Genomic DNA, 23,082 nt, shown 5'->3' on the forward strand with positions numbered 1-23,082 from the left:
TCATGAATGCCCTTTATCATGATGAGGAAGTTTCCTTCTATTTCTAGTTTTCTGATTGATTTATCATGAAAGACTATTATATTTTGTCATATGCCTTTTTGGGTTGATTGAGATGATCATGTGTTTTTTTTCCCCCCCATTCGTCAATGTGGTGTATTACATTGATTGATTTTTCTCATGTTTAACCACCCTGCATTTCTGAAATAAATCCCACTTGGTCATGATACATAGTTATTTTGATATGCTGTTGGATTTGTTTGATAATATCATTGAGGGTTTTCGCATATATACTCATAAACAATATTGATTTGTAGTTTTCTTCGCTTTTGATGTCTTTTATCTGGCTTTAGTATTGAGGTTATGCTGGCCTTATAGAGTGAGTTAGGAAGTGTTCCATCCTCTTCTATTTTTTTCATGAGCTTGAGAAGAATTGTTGTTAATTCTTTAAATGTTTGGTAGAACTCAGCAGTGAAGCCAACTGGTTCTGAACTTTTCTTCGTTGGGAGGTTTTTGTTTACTGTCTTGATCTCTTTACTTGTTATAGGTCTGTTGAGATTTTTTATTCCTGAGTTTAAATAATTTGTGTTTCTAGGAATTGGCCCATTTTATCTAAGCTATATAATTTTTTTTTTTTTTTTTTTTGTGGTACGCGGGCCTCTCACTGTTGTGGCCTCTCCCGTTGTGGAGCACAGGCTCCGGACGCGCAGGCTCAGCGGCCATGGCTCACGGGCCCAGCCGCTCCGCGGCATGTGGGATCTTCCCAGACCGGGGCACAAACTTGTGTCCCCTGCATCGGCAGGCGGACTCTCAACCACTGCGCCACCAGGGAAGCCCCTAAGCTATATAATTTGTTGGAGTAAATTATTCATAGTATTCTCTTACAATCCTCTGTATTTCTGTAAAATCATTTATAATATCCCCTTTCATTTCTGATTTTAGTTATTTGTGTCCTCTTTTTTTTATTGTTAGTCTAGCTAAAGATCTGTCAATTTTGTTAACCTTTTCAAAGAACCAACATTCAGTTTCATTGATTCTATCTATTATTTTCCTATTCTCTGTTATTGATACCACTCTGATTTTTATTACTCCCTTACTTCTGCTAGCTTTGGTTTTACTTTGCTCTTATTTTTCTACTTTCTTAAGGTACAGAGTTAGTTTGTTGATTTGAGATCTATTTTTTAAATGTAAATGTTTATAGTTATATATTTCCCTTTGAATACTGCCTTCACTGCATCCCATGAGTTTTGTTTGGTTTTGGTTTTGGTTTTTTACCACCAGCATCCCCTTTAACAAAACATGGAAGATTTTATGACAGGGAAAGTGGGAAGAGTAAAATATGACCACTTTAAAACCACAAAAAGTCTTCTGTACATGTCTAGCACCTGGCAGAGGGCAGAGCAGGCATTGCAGTAGCAGGCTGGAGCCAACCCTTTTTATAGATGATATCATAGTGTCCAGGTCAGTAGAGAAGTTAGACCTTAGGTCCTGAGCCCTTGAGGAAGATGTGTGTGTGTCAGTAGTGCTATAATCACTGCAGGACATGTACTCCACCTGGATGAAGACGCTGAGGGCCTGAGTCAGTGTGATGATGTGGATGTGGTCATTCTCCTTGCACATGGCTTCCACTTCCTGATGGCAGAACTCCTTGACAGTTTTCCCACTTTCCATGAAGTGCTTGAAGAACTTGCTCTTAAACTGCAGGCAGCTGAGGTGAGCAGCCCCAGATAGACCACCAGGTAATCAGAGTTACTCTGGTTTTTGAAGGAGGCCAACAGGTCTGCTACTGAGGTCCACTTCTTTACATGCTCAATCAAGTTCATGGATATGTTGTGGAAAGCCTCAACAGTGGACCTAGCCCTGGGACACCAGGTCCTCTTTTCTCTTAGCAGGCATATCCTTGAACCACTGCAATTCCTTCCTGTCATCCAGCAGTGCCTCCAAGTGGGAGAATCTGAAAGCTCAATAGAAGCAGTTCCCATCAGGCCTGATCTTGCCAATATACGACTACTTTTTGTGGAGGTTCTTGATCTCATGCTGCTAGACACTGTCATCCTCAGCATACTCTTTGCACAGAACTGAGAGCTCCAGATGCTCAGAGACCAGAGTTCTGCACAGCATTCTCTTGCTGAGCCATGATGGCTTCAGCACAGACAAGACAGTTAACACCTTTGGAGCTGCTGCCCAGATGTTTCTTCTTCTGCTCCATAAGTTTGTGTTCTTTTTAATTAATTCATCTCTAATTATTTTCTAATTGCCTTTGTGATTTCTTATTTGACCCAGTGGTTACTTAAGAGTGTGCTTTCCATATATTGGCGAATTTTCCAGTTTTCTTACAAAACTATAACTTCATTGTGATCAGACAATATATTTTGTATGATTTAAATGTTTTAAAATTTATTGAGGATTGTGTTGTGGCCTACTAATGTGTCTCAGTGTATGTCTCTTTGAGTTTATCCTACGTGGGATTTGTTGAGCTTCATGGCTTTATAGATTCATGTTTTTCATCAAATTTGGGAACTTTTCAGCCAGTATTTCTTCAAATATTTTTTTCTGCCCCTTTCTCTCTCTCATATCCTGCAATCTGGAAATCAGACTCGCCCCCTTTCCCTAGGGTTTGATGATTTTTTTGTTTGCTGAATGCTGTAGTAGTTCATTTGTTTGATGACTTCCCCAAACTCTTTTTGCAAAGGCTTGTGGTGTATTCCTTGTTGTGTGTGGCCACTGTGGTCTTTATACCTTAGTTTATGTTCAGCTAGAAGTCTGACATGGATTTCCTTGAATGCCAGTGCTGAACAAACAACACCTCTCCAAGTATTTTCAGGTTGACTCTATGCCAGGGCACTCCTTCAGGACTCAGGCAGGCTTGCACTGAGTGTAGGGATCCGTCTGAGGTAAAAGCTTAGTGTATTCTCAAGTCTGCTCTGAGCATTCATCATACTCTGGACATGCACGTGATTTTCTGTATTTCCCTGCATATATGCCTGCTTTTACATGTTCTAATCTACTAAAGAAACTCTCCTCAGCTTTTGTTCTCAGGCCTTAGGTGGTCTTTTGTATGTTTTGACTATAATCCTTTGCCCCAGGCAACTGAGGTTGGTTAGTTTGGCTTGCGTGTTTTTGAGCAATACCAACTGTTCTTATGGCTTGAGTTTCTAGTTAGATGAAACAGAGGTGAGCACCTTGTACTAGTCCTTCAGGTCACACTTGGTGGATAATTTCTACTCTGCTCCCTGCTGAACCAGGGACCAGGGTCCTATGGTGGGAATCTGAATCGCTGCTGCTTTGATATCACCACCATTCTGGGGAGGGGATGGGGCGTGAATGAGTAAAAATGCCATAAAGCTTTCCTACTGTCTCAAAGTTGCCTTTTTTTTAAAATCCGACGTCCACTTAGTTGCTGTAAACCTTTGACTGTTTTCCAGAGCTCTGATAAAGTTGATTCTAACAATTTCTTCTTGTTTTTCAACGTTTTAGTTTTTGGGGGAAATGAGAGCTCTGCCGTTTTGCCAGTGTCACTCCCACTCTAAAATTAACCACTTCATTCTTTTGGAAAGGTTTAAGAGACTCCTACAATTTCAGAACTGGAAGAAGCTTTTGTGATCATGTAGTCTGGTAGTTTGTAACCCTTCTCCCCAGAGCACCAGGGGTTCCATGGCATTCCCTCAGGGACACTCAGAATGTTTGAGGCTCTTTACTGTCACTCTCCTCCATTTTCACCTGTCATTCAGAGTTTGTCACTATTATTATTATTTTTTAATGGTAAGCTTTCATTTGAATCAAGAATTTTTAGCTTAAAAAATTTTAGAAATCATTGATTTATATCAAGTGCTTAGTTCAGAGCTAGGCAAAGAAGGTTCAGGTTCCTCATTCAAAGTCATCAAGTTTCCAGGCTACTCAGCCAGGTAGCTGGACTAAGACATGTAGGCTTGCTTGGCAGGATAATAACTTGGTGGCTTTGTTCCACAGTTAACTAGGGTAAAAGCACTGTGTTATGTAGGGGAAGGCAGGAGAAGGAGATTATTGTGGCATTTCTCAATCCTTTTCTAACATCCTGAACAATCTAGTTTTTGCTCCAAATGTGCATCCTCTGTCAGCACAGGTAGGTCTACAGTTGACCAGATTTGAATCTTCTTGGAGGGTAGCTTGTCAACTATCTATTGTTACTGTAGAATGCCTGCCTCACTTCCTTCACCGTCATCCCAGGGGTTAGCAAAGTATTTTTTCTTACCACATATATTTCTCTCCCCTAGAGGAGATATAGAAAATAAAATTTTCTCCATCTTGTTACATTTTCTGTTCCACTTATCTACGGCCACTAGCTCTGAATACGTAAGAATATTACATGGTGGTAGTGAAACTCTTTTCTGTTTTTCACTGTTTTGAGCAATAGAAGGGAGATTAAGTGATTACTGAACAAGACATTGGTACCCAGGAAGAACATGGGACACCACACATGATATCAAGGTAGACCTAAAGAGAGACTTTCTAAGGTTGGAGAATTTTCTGCTGAGAGAAAACAGCAGTCTTTGTTGGATGAATTTCACCTCGGTTCTTAGCAAGCGAGTTGATCTGCTTTACTTAACCTCTCACAGTCTCTCAGAGCCCTAAGATTCCATCTTTTGTAGTACAGGTAATTAAATAATTTCTGATTCTGCATATGTTCTGAATGATGAATGTTATTTTCTTTGGTACAATTATATATATGTAAATATATAATATTTATGCATATATATACACACATATTTTTATTAGCTGATTGTATAAAAGTATGAAAACATGGTACTATCACCCAGAAGTTTGTAGGAGCAGCAGTTTTCAATCCATGTAATGTTATATCTAAATAGAAACAATGGCCTTGGAGGTTTTCTTGCTGGCTGGTATATTGACATGATTGCGATGCCTCCAGCTGGCTTTTTCACACTGACAATTACACGCATGCCCCATGATACTTGATGCTCACAGAGCATAAAGAGGAAGGAAAACAGTGATCTTAGGTCCATGAGGGAAGGCTATAACCACGGACAAAGTAAGCAAACGGAAACCCAGCTAATTGAAAGGGAGGGTAGTTAAAATTTAGCAGTGTTGAATTGGGAATAGCATCCGTGTCAAAGGGAACTTGAATTTAGCTGGGTGATTGAAAAATCACATGGCAAATTATTTCTTCCTCTGAACTTATGGTACCAAAATAAGGCAAAGATTTTTTCGCCCTGTGCCTTAGAAGGGGGTGTTTGGAACAAGTGGATAAAAGCTGTTATTTTCTAACATCAGAAGTAGATTTAATCTTTTTGCATTTTTTAACTGTGACATTATAGGTGTGTAGCTTTACGGTAACATGGACATTGGTGGCTTCTGTTTGAAGGTTCTAAGTATTTGACCTCTTTACCACCATGTAACTCCCTCCCCCACCCACAGTAATAATACTTCTGATTTTTAAGGTGAGGAATAATGGGTGTGTATTACATTAATAATAAAAAATGAACAGTGACATATTAGGGCAAAAAATACTAAAAATCCTCCTTTGCATGCTTCACAGAGATAACTTGGAGTATAGTGGAAAGACCTTGAACTGGGAATTCAGAAAACTTGGATTCAAGTGTGCACTCTGCCACTTACCATGTGATTTTGTCAAGTTAATTTTCTTCTCTTAGCCTTTTTTCTCCCAGCCCTAACACCCCCAATTTGCACTATAGAGACAGGACCTACTCCCTGGTTTATTTTGAAATAAGATGTAGGGACCATTTGGAAAAAAATGATATGGATGGTGATGGTCTCAACTACAAATTAATGTTTTCAAAAATTATTATTCTGATATAGTATTTTATATTTTTTTGAAGGTGAAACAAGACCAATAACAAACCATGTTTTTACAAAAAACCAAACATTTAATTACTGTTTTCACCTGAATTGGCAGTGAGGAATATTGGAAAAAGAGCTAAGTAGAAGCCAGAATCAACTAATTGCTGTCAACGAACAGCTTGTGTCTGTTGCTTCAGACCCCTGAGTCTTTACTTTTTTATTATTCAAATGCAAATGCTCTATTTCCTAAGTTCCTTTAAAATGTTGGGACTTCGTTTTATCCTCCTTTATCCTATTGCCATTACCCCCAACCCTCCTTCGCACACATACCTCTCTACCACTTCTTTCTCCTGGCTAACTTTAACAAGGTCTTCATAACTCAGCTCAGATGTTATCTCTTTCAAGAATTCTTTAATTTCTCTTGGCAACAAGAGGCTGGCTTAACTAATAAGTCTCCTCAGTGTTATCTTAACACCTACACCTACCTATATCATTGGACTCTACTATTGGTCATAAGTGTTTATATATCTTTTACCCCAACTACAATCTGAGACTCTTGAAGGTAGGGTCATGTGTTGCTCATCTGGGGACTGGCATTTAGTGGATTTTTAATGAATGTTTCTTCTTTTTTTTTTGAAGATGTTGAGGGTAGGAGTTTATTAATTAATTTATTTATTTTTGCTGTGTTGGGTCTTCGTTTCTACGAGGGCTTTCTCTAGTTGTGGCAAGCGGAGGTCACTCTTCATCGTGGTGCGCGGGCCTCTTTTGTTCCGGAGCACAGGCTCCAGACGCGCAGGCTCAGTAGTTGTGGCTCATGGGCCTCATTGCTCCGCGGCATGTGGGATCCTCCCAGACCAGGGCTCGAACCCGTGTCCCTGGCATTAGCAGGCAGATTCTCAACCACTGCGCCACCAGGGAAGCCCCATGAATGTTTCTTTAATGAGTGAATAAATTAATGAATGTATAATGTATGAGAAGCTCTTTGAAAAGAATAAAAGACAACGTGGAAATGGTATTTTTCAAATATAACTACAGAAGGAAGGGGCATTTGTCTAGTGAAACAGTACTGTATTTGGAAATCAGTTATTGGGCCATCTCTACCAATTTGGTGAGTAACTCCAGGAAAATCACTTAAGCTCTCAGCATTCAACTTCCCATCCAAAATAGGGCAATCTGCATTTCCCATTGCCTGACATTAGGGATGTCATGGAGGCCAAAATTAGAGCAATTACGTGATATCTGCTGATTTTTTAAAAAAGAAGGTATGCTGTGTGTTCTTGGGGGGATACATTAACACCTGTTCATAATCAAATTGCTTTATACTCAAGATATTCCTGAAGTTTTCTCTAAACGATTTAAAATTAAATAACATTTTAAATGGACTGAAGGAGATTTGTATTTAAAGCATATTTTTGGTCTATACCAGTTTTATAGAGTACAAAATCCTCTTGAAGGGGAACAATTATTTTTAATTTAGATTTGTAATTTGTATTTGCTTTGTAATTTAGAATTTTCTTGTGATACCAACCTCTTAAAGCAGCACCCTCCTATATTCCTCTGACTGTGTCTCCTCTTCTGTTTAATGAGCCATAATTGACTGGCAGTGGAGAAGAAATATCCACCACTGAACTGCCTTTATTGTCTTTGGGAAGCTGAACTTATGTTCATGAACACAGCCTCTGTCCTGCAAACAATAATTTTCAGAATTGTGAACAGATATTTGTGTCTTTGAGAAATATGTAAAGAAGCATTAAGGTGATGGTTCCAGGAACTTTGGGAAATCTTAAACTAAGACAAAAGGTACATTGCTCAATAATTCCCCAGAGAATTGGAGACTTTCTTTCTTTCTTTCTTTTTCTTTTTCTTTTTAACTGACCCCAAATGAGTAATTAATCCAGAGTTAGTTTCTCATGTAATTATGATGTTACTTACCCCTACTTTATCAGGACACTTCTTGTCCTCACCTGGGCAAGAATGTAATTTAGGCTTTGCTTACTCTCCGATTAAGAATACAAACTAAATAGTGTTTAGATTTTCCTTGTTATGAAATTAATGTGGAGCTGGGTTCTTCTTAGGTGTCCCACTATGCTTCTGTATGAAATTCTGTCTCACGCGAGTGTGACACCTATGTCTTAATTGCTTCTTTTTTTGTTGAGTCAACTTGATTGAAGTATGCTGTATGTACAGTAAACTGTACCCATGCAATATCCTTGTAGTCACCACCACAATCAAGGTGCAGGGCATTTCGACCACCTCCAGAAGATCCCTCCTGCGTCTCTGCAGTCATTTCCCACTCCATTCCAGCCTTAGGCAACCATGGATCCGCTTTCCATCACCGTAGATTAGTTTGCATGACTTTCTTCTTGAGCCCACCTTTTTGAGGTTGAGTTCTTTCATGAGGAGATAAACTATATGGTTGGGAGGAAGGAAAAGGCAGAGCTGAGGCATCTATTCCAGTAAATTGCTTCAGATCTGATAAGCACTAAATTTTGTGGAAGCAAGGTTTATCTGAAGTCATAGGCTGGTAGTTACCTTTAGAACGTGGTTAGCCAAGAACAACAAAATTGGAATGAAATTTACATTTGGGCCATTTAATTCAGAAGCATCTAGGAGGAAGTTCAAGTTTTCCAGCCACTTCGATGAAGTAAGTTTTCCATTCCTCATATGAACTTGGTCCCATGCTTTTAGCCATCACTAAGCTAAATGGGCTATAATATTTATTTTTTACATGTTCACCATTCAGAAATAAGGTGGTGGTTGTCCTTGGACTGTGTAAACTTACAGGATATAAACACTTATTTTTAGGAGTGCAGAACTTTGTTGTATTTAAATTTTGAAGGTGGTCAAGGTACGGGGCCAAGATTTCTCATCTCCATTTGACCTTTGCATGACAGCTCTAACCACTGGACATTTAACTTTTTATGGCCAAGAGCCAAGTGCTGTTGGTGAAATGTTTGCAAAAGGATTGGCATGAAACTGTCTCACTAGTATTTTATGCTTGTGCTACAGTCCAGAAATAAACATTACATTTCTTTCTCTAAATATATTTGTGTCCTGGATAGCCTACTGACAACTATTGTCTTTATTTTTTTCCCCCCAGTTAAATAGCAATTGTTCTGGATGAAGGAATGGCACTGTTTAAAACACTTTCACGCTAAGAGTCTCCTGGTAGGAAGGAAAATAGATTTCCAGTCTTAAGAATCAAATGGCCCTATTCAATGTCAGTCTTATGACTCTCCTCCCCCCATATTAAAATTTCGTTAAATTGGGCTCTAATCTGTTTCAAAGCAAAGTTGAGAAGTTCCTATATCAGGACTGTCCTAGATACAGATATCTTTCCAGCTTATAGAAGTACCTTTTTCTTGCTAATATTTAGTGGAAGAAGTGATATTTAACCTTTGGATGCCAGGGTTTCCTTTATTCTTTTCAAGGAGGTTTAATTAACCCATCTCTTTTTTCATTTACCCTATTGTTTGGAAATTTCTGGGAACATAATTTACTTAAAGCAGTAAGTCATATTTTTGCCCTCTCTCCTCTTTTTTATTCTTCCATAGGCGAGAACTGTAGTATATGCAGATTATTGAGAGAGGAAGAATAATATCTGAAAAGGTGGCTTTCTTAAAAGACACCAGTAGCATTAGTGTCACGTCTGAAGCACCCATTTGTGTCAACTGTAGAGACCTTTCAATGGAAAATTGTGCAGTGCTACCTTTTAAAGTATGAAATGCTAATTTGGGATTTACAGTTTTTGAACTGGAGGGCTGCATTTTGCATGGGATTTTGTTTAATTTCCCAGTGAAAAAAGGCATTTGAAACACAACTGCCTACAGCCAACTGTCAACAAAAATCAACTGTAATAGCACAGAGCCTGTCACTGATGTATGTGGTGATGTGGTAATCTTCTCAATTTAGCTAGATATTTCTCCTTCGTACAAAATAGCTGAAAGTCTTGCTAGGCATTTATGAATATCGGGAGGTATTATTAGGCTGATACTGGGGCCAGATTAAGGAAGTGTACACTGGTTCAAAGTGTCCGTTAAAGAGACACAAAATGGGATGGTGCTTGGCCCTCAGTGTAAGGGAATCTTCGCATTTCAGGTTTGCTTAAGATTTGGGCGATAGTAAGCTGAGTTCCATCTGCTGTGAAAGTGGCTTTCTGGGGAAAAAAATAAAGTTGTTATGCTATTTTTCCCCCAGAAATCTGTTATTGTTTATCAAGAGGGTGAAATTAAAAATCTCTAAAAATGGAAGTGAGGAGGGCAAACTAGGGAAATCTCCTGGGGTGAGACTGGTCAGTGTTCTACTCCCTTAGACATTGAGAGCCAGTGGTTGAGGGCTGGCATCTTTTCCCTCTCAATCATGACTCTCTTAGAGCTGGGAGAAGAGAATTCTTTTGGAGTGTCTGTATTTTAGTAGTGGGACCCCCTTGGGTTCTAAATAACTGGCAAATGCAAGGCAAAAAATAAAGCTGCGTATAACCTATTCTTTGGCAAGGCACAAAGTTGGCACTTATTAATAGCTGTCATCAAAACATGGCATTAGTGAAGCTTCTTATATCAAAGGGGAGTTTAGAATCAAATAGCACTTTATGTTATCAGTTACTATTTTTTTAATTTAGTATTTAAAATGAGCCATATTCAGATCTGGCCACACCATTTACTAGCTCCATGGTAGCCCATCTCTCTGTGATTAAGTTTCTTCATCTCAAAATTGGATTAATAATCATGCCTACCTTATGGGGATTTTGTGAGAGTTAAGTTACCTTGTAGATATAAGGAGCTTATAAAACTGTTTGACATATAATAAGCATCATATGGTTAGTTATTATTATTATCATCATCAAGACAAGCAACATATTCACTGTTATCAAGTACTCATGCTAAAAGGGTGAAAAGTAGAATATACTAGCACGTATACTACATAGCCTATTGTGAAAGGTATATTCATTTTTCTTAATCATTATGTTTTTATATATTGGTGGAAGACAGGCGTGAACCACATTATCTGAGCTACATGTAATATGTTCTAAGATACTTATAAATAGCACCATGGCTAATAGGAACTTGACAGTGCCATGACCTGTTTTGTGCACTGCCTTCCCACTGCCCCTTTCTCTGAAGCTCTGCCCTTCTGCAGCTCCTGCTTCCCATATGATCCTGATCTGTTCTCTTCCCTGCTTGTCCTGGCCAATGATGATAGACCAAGGATGGACCTCTGATGGAGGGGTGTGGCTCCAGAGAGGCATGTCAGTAACATGGTACACCTCTAAAAAAAAGCTAGATTGAGCCAATCCAATTCCTTTCTCTGCAGTTCTGTGATTGTGCACCGAGGTACCATTGTTGATTATCAGCAGGTGCCGAAATTCAAAAACTATGAGATGGAAGGGAGAGTAGGGTTAGATGTGGCCTTGGCAGTTATGTACAGATTAAAGCTATGATAAAACAGTGGAGCAAAGAGAAAAGCAACCACACCATGAGAGACACACCATGAGAGAGAATCTCTGAGGCTGCATGTTTTTCTCTGTTTCCTGAGCTCTCACAACTGGCTCTGCAGTTTTTCCAGATCCCATGAGACCTCTTTATTTCCCTACAACAAAATTCCCTTCCTCTCAACTTCCCACTAGTGTGAGAGTGTTTCTGTTCATCGCAACCAATTAGGGCACAGAGGGTCTAAGGTTTCTTGTGTGAGTAGGAAGTAAAGTTTTCTGCTAACAAGTAAAAAAACACTGCATGTAGTAGAATTAAAATAAAACTGAAAGTGGTCAGTGAGGGAAATTTTTATTTTCCATATTCGAAGTCTTAGGGATGAAGGGGTGCTAGAAATAAGGGGATGGACAATTATCTCTAGGTTCTAATGGACTGACAAGATCTCTGCACACACGGTGATGATTACTTTTTAACGGAGTAGACAGATAATCAACAAGAAAATATAAATTAAGGTGGTAACATGGTAATCATAGACTGAGAGGAGTTTTATGAAGGAAATAAAGAGTAAAATTAGGAGATCCATTGGAGGCTTAGTGAAGTGTATCCCTTAGCATTAAATTATTTTGTTGGGTAACTGCCAGTGATCTCTGAGTAAAAAATTCCCATATGACCTTGATTCATTCTCTTCCTCTGCTTTGGCCAGTGATGAAGGACCAGGGATGGGTCTCTGATGGAAAAGTGTGGCCCAAGACAGGCATAGGTATAGATACAGATATATACTGGATCAACATATACTCCACTCCTAACAAGACATAAAGCTTTTCTTTTATATCAAAGATGATACCAAAACCCATCAACGTACTACTGAGTTTTTCTTCTCTATTTGGAACGGATTTGGACGGTGGATAATGGAACAACCATTTAATGAGCCTACCTTCTACTAGGCAATATCTTTTTCACAACTTTCTGATTTAATGGACAAAGCCAGCTGCTCTCACCTTGGAATCACTGACATTCACATGCAGTGACTACCTGGGATTCAGGCTTCTGTCTGGATCTGTTCTGGACCAAAGGGTGCTTTAATATGCTGCTTGTTTCTTCTAGCCTCAAGTTCTGGCCTGAATACAGACTTTAATGAGCAACTCATATATAAATAGTATAAAAGAAGAATTAACTATCATTACTCAGTTGCTTTTTTTCTCTTTAGAAATGAGTTGCTTTTCAGTTTTAAGTTTTCCAACTATTTGTTATTTTATTTATTTATTTTTGGCTGTGTTGGGTCTTTATTGCCGAGCATGGGCTTTCTCTAGTTGCAGTGAGTGGGGGCTACTCTTCGTTGTGGTGCACAGGCTTCTCATTGTGGTGGCTTCTCTTGTTGCGGAGCATGGGTGTCTAGGCGTGTGGGCTCAGTAGTTGTGGCTCGCTGGCTCTAGAGTGCAGGCTCAGTAGTTGGCGGCGCATGGACTTAGCTGCTCCGCAGCATGTGGGATCTTCCTGGACCAGGGCTTGAACCCCTGTCCCCTGCATTGGCAGGCAGATTCTTAGCCACTGTGCCACCAAGGAAGCCCTCCAACTATTTGGATGGAGATTCAGGTTGGAGAGAAGAAGTGTTTCTTTGTTTTCATTATCACTTCCTGCTAAAAGTTATGTAATTAATTTCCAGAGTTAGATATCCCCTTGAGTACTCATGATATGAAGTAGAGAGATTGCTGCTCTGTGGCTTTAAGATCATTGAATACCCAGAATAAACCACCTACAGGGTACCAGACCCATAGTTGTAAAAGCAAAGAGGGATCTAGAGCATTGGAAAGGGAATACACCAAGCACCAGGTTGCAGTTACAAAGCAACAGAATTGACTGAGCATGGAAAATTCTCTCACTAAATAGACGAACAGTCCTCTGAGTTCTTCCCAGGATGCCAGACAAGTGGTCTCAGCGAGAACTTTCTCTTCTTCAGGATTTTTATTTTTAAAAAAGGACGGTTAGACAGATACAAGCACACTGACAAGTAAGCCTTTGGATGGAGAAGTGAGGCCAGGAGCGCCGTGCGCTGCTTCTCCAGAGGATGAGTATTGACTGCTTAACAGCGTTTCTCCAGGGTGCTGACCTTGACATCCAGATGGGTCTTTTGGTTATGATATTCTTAGTGCTTCTTTACTGTGCACTTTTTATTCAAAGGTACTTAGGTATGATGATAAGAAAATGCAATCACCACCTCCCCCATTGTCCATCCGAAATGACATGTCATGAATAATTATTTCAGGCAAAGTGGCGATACTTCTTCCTTGCAGTCTCATTTTATCCCCGTGAGAAGATTTGTGTCTACTTCTCTCCGTAGACTTAGGCTTGGGTAAAGTATGATACCAGTACACATTTTTCTTCTCATGAGGTCAGTATTCTCTGATGTTTGTCATACATTTATTCGACAAATACTGATCCAGAGCCTACTTTGTGCCAGAAACCACTGGAGATGCAGCAGTAAACAAGACAGACAAGGTCTTTGCTCACATGAGATTCTAGTGAGGAAGACAGATCATCAAGTAAATATAAATAAACAATGTAATTATAGATGATGACGATTTCCAGGAAAGAAATAAAGAGTAGAACTAGGGTTTCTTAAAAGTTTATCCAGTTGGTGCTAAGGCCCATCCTCTCCTCATACCAAACCTCTAACATGCTTTCTTAATCTTTGAAGTATGCACAACTAACATTTATTTTTCAGTTTTACATACACAGCTTGAAGTAATTGAAAATTCAAGCTCTTCTGTCCTTTCCAAACAAATTTTAATCCCTAAGTCTCTCATATATAGACATTTTAGGACTGCCAATAAGCCCAGTATTAAGCAATTTCCTTGGGAGAAAAGACACAAGACACAAATTCTACATCATCAAAGTTTGGAACCCAAAAGGATAAGTAACTGAGTGGCAGTTATTTGCATACATGTCTGTCTTCCCTATTATACCTCCTTGGAGGTAGACACTAATCTGTTTTTTTTTTGTCACCTGTGATACTTAGCATCATGATATGCACATAGTAGGAACTCAGTATATTGCTCATTGAATTCAACTGAATTAGCAAAAACACAGGCACTTGCCAAAGGTATTAGTGAATACATGTTTGAAGAAAATTAACAAGTTAAAAAATCAGTATTCACATGGATTTTGGCTAAGCAGGTACATTTCCTTACTGGTGAACATAAGGATTTTCAGACCAATGAATCTGGTATCCTACAGTCCCTTTACCAACAAGGCATGGCAGGGATGGAGGAAAAGGAATGTGGGCTGAATGCAGACTTTGGCAAACGGTTGGCACTTGAATCTCTCCTGCCATAGTCATAAGCTCTTGGTCTGCCTGGCAGGAGCTATGAGAGATAAACTGAGAGGTCCTAGGATGAGAAAGCCCTATGAAGGTGCTGAGGCTATTTTCATCTTGGCCTGAAGTTTGTGAGAAGGCTATACTGCCTGCCCCTACCGAATGATTTCAGGGTGCTTCTCCTCTGAGCTCTCCCTTCAGGGACCTGGTTCAAATGATCCCTTTACTGAGACCTTAGATGTGCAAGTCCTCTTCATAGAGCTGGGGATACAAAGATGGAAAATCAAGATCCTTGCTCTTAGGTAACCACTACTCCAAATAATTGGAGAGGAAGGACTTAACATTTAACCAGTAAAGGAGCACCAGCAGTGATAGTCTTCTTGCCTTGAGAGTTCACCTTTGTACACGCACACGCGCGCACACACACACACACACACACGTTAGTACTTTCCCACATGGAATATATCAGTGCAATTGCTTCAGACCACACCTTTTGGTAGTGGAACTGGGGGATGATTCCAGGCTATGGCAGGGAGCAGGTTACAGGGCTAGGACCAGAAGAGACAACTGATATGGAAGAGGGATGTGGCTTTACTAGCTGGCCTGAGTTTTATGGAACTAAATCCTTCTATGATACAAATTCCTATGAAATGAACAGTGGGAATACACAATTCATTCAATCATTCATTTGTTATTCATTCAAGAAATGATTGTTGAGTATCTACTATGTGCTAGGGAATAGGGATGCCACAGATGGAGAAAAAAGAAAGATGTAATCTACAGGGGAAATAGACATTAATCAAATAGTTTGACAGATGTAAAATTGCAACTGCGACAAGGGCTAAGCTACTTAGTGCTGTGAGAGATTATAATAGGGGCATTTAATCTGTCAGGGAAGCCTGTCTTTAATTTACCTGATTTTGCTCATATCATGCTTTTTGGAGTGGGAGAGTGGGCTTGCCTTCCCCTTTGTGTTTCCCAAGGTCAGTCTTCGCATCAGTCTGTGAATGCACGCACATGATTTAAATAAACTGGGTCTACCTTTTCATCTCTTTACTTTCATTTTGTTTATTTATTTATTCATACATAGGTACATACACACACCGTTAGAACTATTTTTAATGTAACCATGTTTACTCATTATCTTTGGGAGACTGTGGGAATTGTGTTGAAAATGCAGTTTCTTCAATCACTCACCAGACATGGGAGGATGTTTCCAATGAACTGGAAAACAGAGCTGAGTGATGTATCACAAAACTTAGCTTTTATGTTGAATGGTCCTCTTTTGAATTGGGATATATTAAAATGGAATGCACTGGAGGCAGCATGGTATGTGGAAAGAGTAAGAATTTGGAGTCAAGAGGCTCCACCACTCGTCCATAGGGAGCCCTGGGTAATTTATGCATCTTCCCTGAGTCTCAGTGACTCCATCTGCAAGATGGGCATTATAATAACCACCTCAGTTTTTTGGTGAGGATTAAGACAGAATATCTGAAGGCTCTAGGATAGTACCTTGCACTGGTATGGGCTCAAAAAATAAGTTTCCTTCCCTACATTCAGATTCTTGGGCCCCATTATCATAGGTCTACTTGGAGACAGCCTGCTGATTTCAAGGAGGGTTTCCTCTACCATGGAAAGGGGGATGGAGGAGAAAATTCAAGAGCGATTCCCATCTTGACCTAGGGAAGATGAGACGCCCATACTCCAGTTTATAACAAGATTCCATAGAAGAGGGGATAGAGGATGAATGTACATTAAAGTGATTTAAAACATGAGCAGACTCTGTGTTACACACAGATGAGTTAATTGTTTTGCCTTAAATATATTTCCTGAAGAACAGAAGCCTGATCACAGCACACATCGTTATGTATTTCAGACAAACAGCACTTTGAATCAAATTATAGTACGTACATAAAATATTAAAACAAGACATTTATAACAAATCTTTCTAACTTAGTGCTCAGCTCTAAAATAGATTTATATATGGATAAGCAATAGGTGCGATAAATGTGGTACAGATACCACAATTTAAATTGCAAATCAATGGGGCATCATGGGAAAAAGGAATGCAGACTTTAAGTACTAAGGGAAAAGATCCAGCTATACAAGAGTTTTAGGCCTTCTGCCTGATTTCATTTTGCAGTGTCTGTATCTGGACTCCACATTTGATACATCCCAATATCTGCTCCCTAATATAGTTTTTTTTTACACTCCCAAGTTAAATGATCTAATTAAAGCTTTCATTTATTGTTCTTTTTGTTGATTGTTGAACTGTTGCCAATATACAGTTCCCCAGAGTCTTCAGGTTATTTTAGTTAGCTGGGAGACTTTGGAAGACTGTTATTGTTTCTCAGTTAACAAAATAGGCAAATGAGACGGGGAACAATATCCTTGCACGTGCTGGAGTGCTGCCTACTTCTCCAGATCACCTTGCACTCTTTTCCTCCCCTATGGTTTGTTGGACAGTGTGTGGTGAATGTGTCGACAACTTGTCTACAAGAATGATCCCTGCCCGAGAATATTAAACTTGTTTCATTTATTTTAAAGAACTTTGGGGCTATCAAGTTGGCTGACTACAGAGCTGAATGTTTGTAGGCTAGCTGGCCTGCTAGAATTCAAAAGATTCCCCCATATCAGAGGCCTTTGGAAGAGCCGTAAGTGTTGAAGCTGTACTTTGAGACTGTCATGGTATCCAATTCATTTTGGGGAAGTAGACCTTTGCTCCCAGCGTCATGTCACTAGATATAGATGAACAGCCATGACTTATCCAACAACTAACTATTTTCAAGGCTGGAGGCCTGTGAATGGAGGGGAGGAGGGCCAATCACAAAGGGTTAGTGACAGATTTCTGAGTACTGATAATTAAAGAGATCTCTCTTAGTCAAAATTGTACATGCGGCTACAGAATTGAAATATCTCTCCTCCACAAGGGGTAAAGTTGTTTTACTTGGAAACCATTCTTCTTTGCCTGATCTATATGCTGAAAACTTCTCTTCCCATTGAATAGCTGCAATATTAGTTTTCCTTTACAGAGAAAGTGTGGCCATATTTCATTTTCTTGTGATGTGTCGTATTCAGTTTTTAATGCTTGGGTTCTTGGTGTAGTTAACTCACCTACCTCCTTCCCACTCTGCTTACCATGATTGTTTCCAATACTTTTTTGGAAGTTGTTACATTAAAAATAATAAAAGATATGGTATTTGTTTTTCTCTTTCTGACTTACTTCACTCTGTATACTACCAAATGTAAAATAGATAGCTAGTGGGAAGCAGCCGCATAGCACAGGGAGATCAGCTCGGTGCTTTGTGACCACCTAGAGGGGTGGGATAGGGAGGGTGGGAGGGAGACGCAAGAGGGAGGAGATATGGGGACATATACATATCCATATATGTATAGCTGATTCACTTTGTTGTAAAGCAGAAACTAACACACCATTGTAAAGCAATCATACTCCAATAAGGATGTTAAAAAATATAATAAAGGAGGAAATAAATGCCTTCATATTCAAGATTTCAGGTGGTAAAATTCAACTGTACTTTATGTCAGCCAACCATGCCAGAAGAGAAAGGTATGGCTATATTCCTGCCAGAAAGTTGTATCCATAAGAATATATCTGTCAGTGCTTACCTCCATGTAGGTCAGTATAATTAGGATAGCTCTTAGAGAGGAAGATATTAAATATAGGTATACAACAGATTGTTTCTGGAATTAAGGTGCTAGTATGGGTTCTCAATAGTCTGTTCCAGTAAAAGCCAAGTGTAACCTTAAAATAGAGATATAAAGAGTTAGATCTGTGCCATCCATTACAATAGCCACTGGCTGAATGGGGCTATTGAGCAACTGAAATGTAGCTAATCTTAGCTGAGAAGAACTGTAAGTATAAAATATATACCAGATGTTGAAGGTAATACAAAAAAGTAAAAGTAAAAAAAATTATCTCAATAATTTTATATTGATTATCAAAATAATATTTTGGACATATTGTATTAAGTAAAATATAATATTAAAATCAATTTCACATATTTCATTTTCTTTAAAATGTGGCTATTATAAAATTTTAAATTATATATGTGGCTAACATTTTATTTCTATTGGACAGTGCTGAGCAAGGTTGACGTAAGGTAATATTGTAACTGATCGGCTTAAAAGACTTTGGTATTAGGCAACTCACTTTGTTCTTTATAGCATGCCTGAAATTCATTGTAAATGGGGGCCTATTTTAAGTGTGCCTAGACATCTTGCTGGTTAAAGTAACCCCATGGTGAGAACTGCCTTCCTGTGAGTAATTACTCCTTAATATACCTGATTAATAGGTTTAGATTCTTTTGTTTGTTTGTTTTGTTTTTGCGGTACACGGGCCTCTTACTGTTGTGGCCTCTCCCGTTGCGGAGCACAGGCTCCGGACGCGCAGGCTCAGCGGCCATGGTTCACGGGCCCAGCCGCTCCGCGGCATGTGGGATCTTCCCGGACCGGGGCCCAAACCCGTGTTCCCGGCATCAGCAGGCGGACTCTCAACCACTGCGCCACCAGGGAAGCCCAGGTTTTGATTTTAATAGGGTTTTCCTAAAGCAAAGTCCACCAATTTTATCATATGCTTTCCAATATAACCATTATTTATCTTTGTGTGAAGAGTCTCTAGCCTTTTATAATATACCTTTTCTTGTTTATTCATCTTTCACAGTCACCAATTCTTGGAAGGGAAGTGCTATTTAGCTGAACATGCTTGGACTCTGAAGGTAGACTGCCTGGGCTCAGCACCAACACTCACTAGTGACCCTTGGCACATTCACCTCTCTTAGCTGAACTTTCCTCATCTGTGAAATGGAACAGTAACTCACGGGAGTAATGAGCACACCGTGAGATGGTTGCTGTACTGGGCATATGGACTTAATGAAGTGAATCCCCATTCACTTCCTCTTGTTTTATGAGTGCCTGGGGGCCTAAGTTTCTAGGACTCTGAGTCTGTATTGCTGATCATTGATTTTTTTTTTCCCAAGAGAAGGCCATTATTATGAGCACTGTGTACCTGTATGAAGCACAGATATGCTCATGGCAGTTAAAAAGGGAATCACAAGTTCTTGGCCTCTGTGTCTTTGTGTTTGTGATTCTCCCTGTCCAAACTACCCTCCTTTCCCCATCATTTCCTTTTCTCATTGTCTTGTCCATCTTTCAGTGTCCAGATGAAGTGCCACCTCTTTCATCAAGCCTTCTTTGACTACTCTGGACAGCACTAATTTATCAACTTTATACATCTTATTGCCAGTACAGCCCAGTTTAAATCAAGTACCAAATATTTATCTGGTGTTTCAAATTCCAGTGCTTACTGTCAAGGGATTTCAAGCCTATTCATTTGATTTCATCTGCTGAACTGTAGGTGTTTTGGAGTCAGTGGCCATGCTTCATATCCCTTTCACAACTTCTATATCTTGTTCAAAAAATACTTGCTGATTGATCAATTGATTGATTGAGTAGGGCTTGACTAATAGAAAATATGTTAATGTGAGAGTAATTATTCATGATAGGAAGTGACCCAGCAAGGAAAAAACCCATATACCATCTTTATAGATATCTATGTTAAATAATTTGTACATGTCAAAATTTAAGATTATCATGTAAAGCATCTTATTTAACTGCTGAGTTCTAGGAGATACCTGAGTTAGAAAAAGATGACTTAAATAAGTTTCTGATTCTAAATTCTTTAAATAAGTTTCTAATTCTAGAATCTTTTTATTACAATTGCCCTGGGCGTATATCTTACACTCCTCCAAGCCTCAGAGTACTGTGAAACATCATTTACAATCTCAGACAGGGTATACGGATCAACTTTCTTTATAGCCAGAGGATTCTATATGTAGAATACATATCTCTATGTATTCTAGACCTTTTGAGATACACACACACACACACACACAAATGTATGTAAATGTATATGTGTAAGCAGAGGTGTTAAGATCTCTAAGGTGCCCAGTTTCTATTTGTGGTCTTTCTCAATAAGGCAGTGGAACATTGGTGCTTTCAAGTGAACTTAGAGTTGTTGAATATGACATTCATGTCATTAAAAATAGTTAGCTGTTCTTGGCTACATTCACAAAGAAGTCCCTTAATGCTTCTTTTAATTGGCAGGATCCACACTCGGTATCTCTTTTGCAAATGTACCCTGCACTGAGCAGTTAGAGCTGTGTATGTGTCCGTGTATGTTCTCTGTAGGTGACACTACACCCTAATCAGACAACTGGGTCATTGTACTAGGACATACTGTATGCAGACAATGCCTTGCCTACCACTCCCCCCGCCTTTTTTTAAACCCTGAAATATGGTTGATATGGTCCATTGCAAAATGAACCTATATTGGAAATGGCAAAATTGTAATGTACAATATACCGGGGTCAGTGGGGTGTGCTGTTTTTTGCATATATTTTTTCTCCCCTGACCCATGCCATTCCCCTGCATACGGGGAAAAAAGCTTCATCTCGCACAGAAATGTGATGTCCTTTACTGCCAGAGGCTGTTGCTGTTTTAAATGAGGAAAAAGCACAATGCATGAAGAAGGAAAATTAAAGCATATTCATTTTGGAAATTAGACATGGTGTCAGGAGACTCGCAGAAAATAGCCCCGTTTGAATGGAACCTCACACTACAAGACAGTTCACTGAACTTTTGACCACTGTTTATACTGTGGAAGTTTTCGAAATAGGGAGAGAGCAAAACATTTTATAGCTGCTTAATAGCTGAGTTCATATTTCTTTCTTTCTTTTTTTTCCCACCAGGCATTTGTCTCTCCCTTCAATGTGTATAAGATATGCAAACATATCTCATATGTTATATGTTAGCTTATTGGCAGGCCTTTGTGTTAATGTCTCCAGGTTGGTTCCAGAACACACAGCTACTGGATGAGAGTAGCTCCTGGCCAACCCGGCAACCTTCCTTAACGCTCCGCGGAGCAGTCTGCCGTCTGCCTGTGGCTGGTCTGGAGTGGCCAGTCCTGCCAGGGCACACAGGCCTTGGGAGTGACAGTGACCTCATTAGAGGTCATTCTGCAAATGCAGAGAGAATATACCTTTCACAAGTCCCAGGGATTCCTTATGCAAAATTGGACAGGAATGGGGGAGATGATGGAAAAGGCACTTCGTCTAATTTCCCCCTTCCCATTATTTGGAAGAACAGTTCTCAATTTGTGATCATCCCTGTTCTGCTTCATTGCTTCCCTCCTGCAGAGCACATCACACCAGCCAGGTTAAGTGGGATTCAAGGGCCCTCCAGGAAGGACAGCCTAGATTTTTGACTCAACACTGAATAAGGAAGTACCTGCAAAAATGAGGGAGAGGAAGAGTTAATCAGGAGTGGAGGGCAGGATCAATTAGAGGCAGAAAAACAAATCCAATTTGTATTGGTATTAATGAAAAACATGCTTTAACGTTTATACAGATATGAAGCGTGGAGCTAAATATTACAAATTACAGGTTATGAGTCTATGTCAGCTTTATTATTGTTATTACTATTAATGCGATGATATCAAACCTAAGGGGTCACTGTGTTTGTTTAATTTATTTTCTGGGAAAGCGTAGCATTTCATTTCCAAGTGAGGACCTTTTGTTTGGCCTCTTGGTGACTTGACCACACTGGCACAAATTGGACCCCGCCTCTCTCAGGATCTGTGAGCTCCTTAGCGTTCTCTCCTTTTGATCATTACCAGGTGTATTCTCATATCTTTACCCTCACTCCACTCCCCAGTCAACTGTGGGTCTCACTTCCATTAGGAGGTGATACAATGCTGAGGTTTTAATGGTGGCTTGAGGGGGTATGAGGACAGGGGATGCTGAGAAAAGGCTTAATCATAATGGAATCACCCTGTGCCGCAAAATCCTGTAACGTGTCTCAATACTGACCTTCTGTGTGTGTCCTTGGTTTGGGAAATAGGGACGATCTGTCCCCATACATGACTGTGAGCTCTTTACAGATTCGCATTAGGACAAACTTCAACATGGGAACACATTGCTATTTTCTTCTGCCTTTTGCTCTGTGATTTTAACTTGAGAGAGCAAAAGAGTGAGCGAGCGAGTGAGCGACAGAGAGAGAGAGAGAGAGAGAGAGAGAGAGACCATCACTCAATCCCAGCGTTATTCATTAGGAGAGGGTTGTTTTTCTCCTTTGGATGGGAAACGTCTCTCCTCTCACTAGCCAGTAACAACCCTTCTGTTCATCCTTATGCGAAACCTTCACAACTGCACTAATATGATCTCTGACAATTGGAAAGGAGCTAGGAAAATAAGGACCACTGTGAAGTCAGGAGTTAGCCCAGGGTCTTCTCAGGGCAAGAACTCTTCCTGACCACCTGCTTTTTGCCAGGACTAAGAGACTAAGATCTGTGTGCTGACCTCAGGCCACAGGCTGAGAGAAACCTGAGAAGTGCTTTAATCAAAATCTTCTTGGCCTCAAAAACGACCCTCTTTGTTTCCTGTTCTGCCTGAGGCTTCTTGGCACTGCCTGTAGCCATGTTGCTTTTGCTCTGGTTTTGTGAGAGGAAAGTCCCAGGGAGCCCTGGGGGAC

General features: G+C 39.8%; 1 pseudogene; it reads right to left on the minus strand.

Annotated features, from left to right (window-relative positions):
- Positions 1 to 1,375: 1,375 nt before the first annotated feature.
- On the minus strand, positions 1,376 to 2,206 carry LOC114900458 (annotated as a pseudogene).
- Positions 2,207 to 23,082: the final 20,876 nt, after the last annotated feature.

This window comes from Monodon monoceros, unplaced genomic scaffold, assembly GCF_005190385.1.
Source record: "Monodon monoceros isolate NGI ecotype Baffin Bay Population unplaced genomic scaffold, NGI_Narwhal_1 Super_Scaffold_19, whole genome shotgun sequence".
Lineage (NCBI taxonomy): Eukaryota > Metazoa > Chordata > Mammalia > Artiodactyla > Monodontidae > Monodon > Monodon monoceros.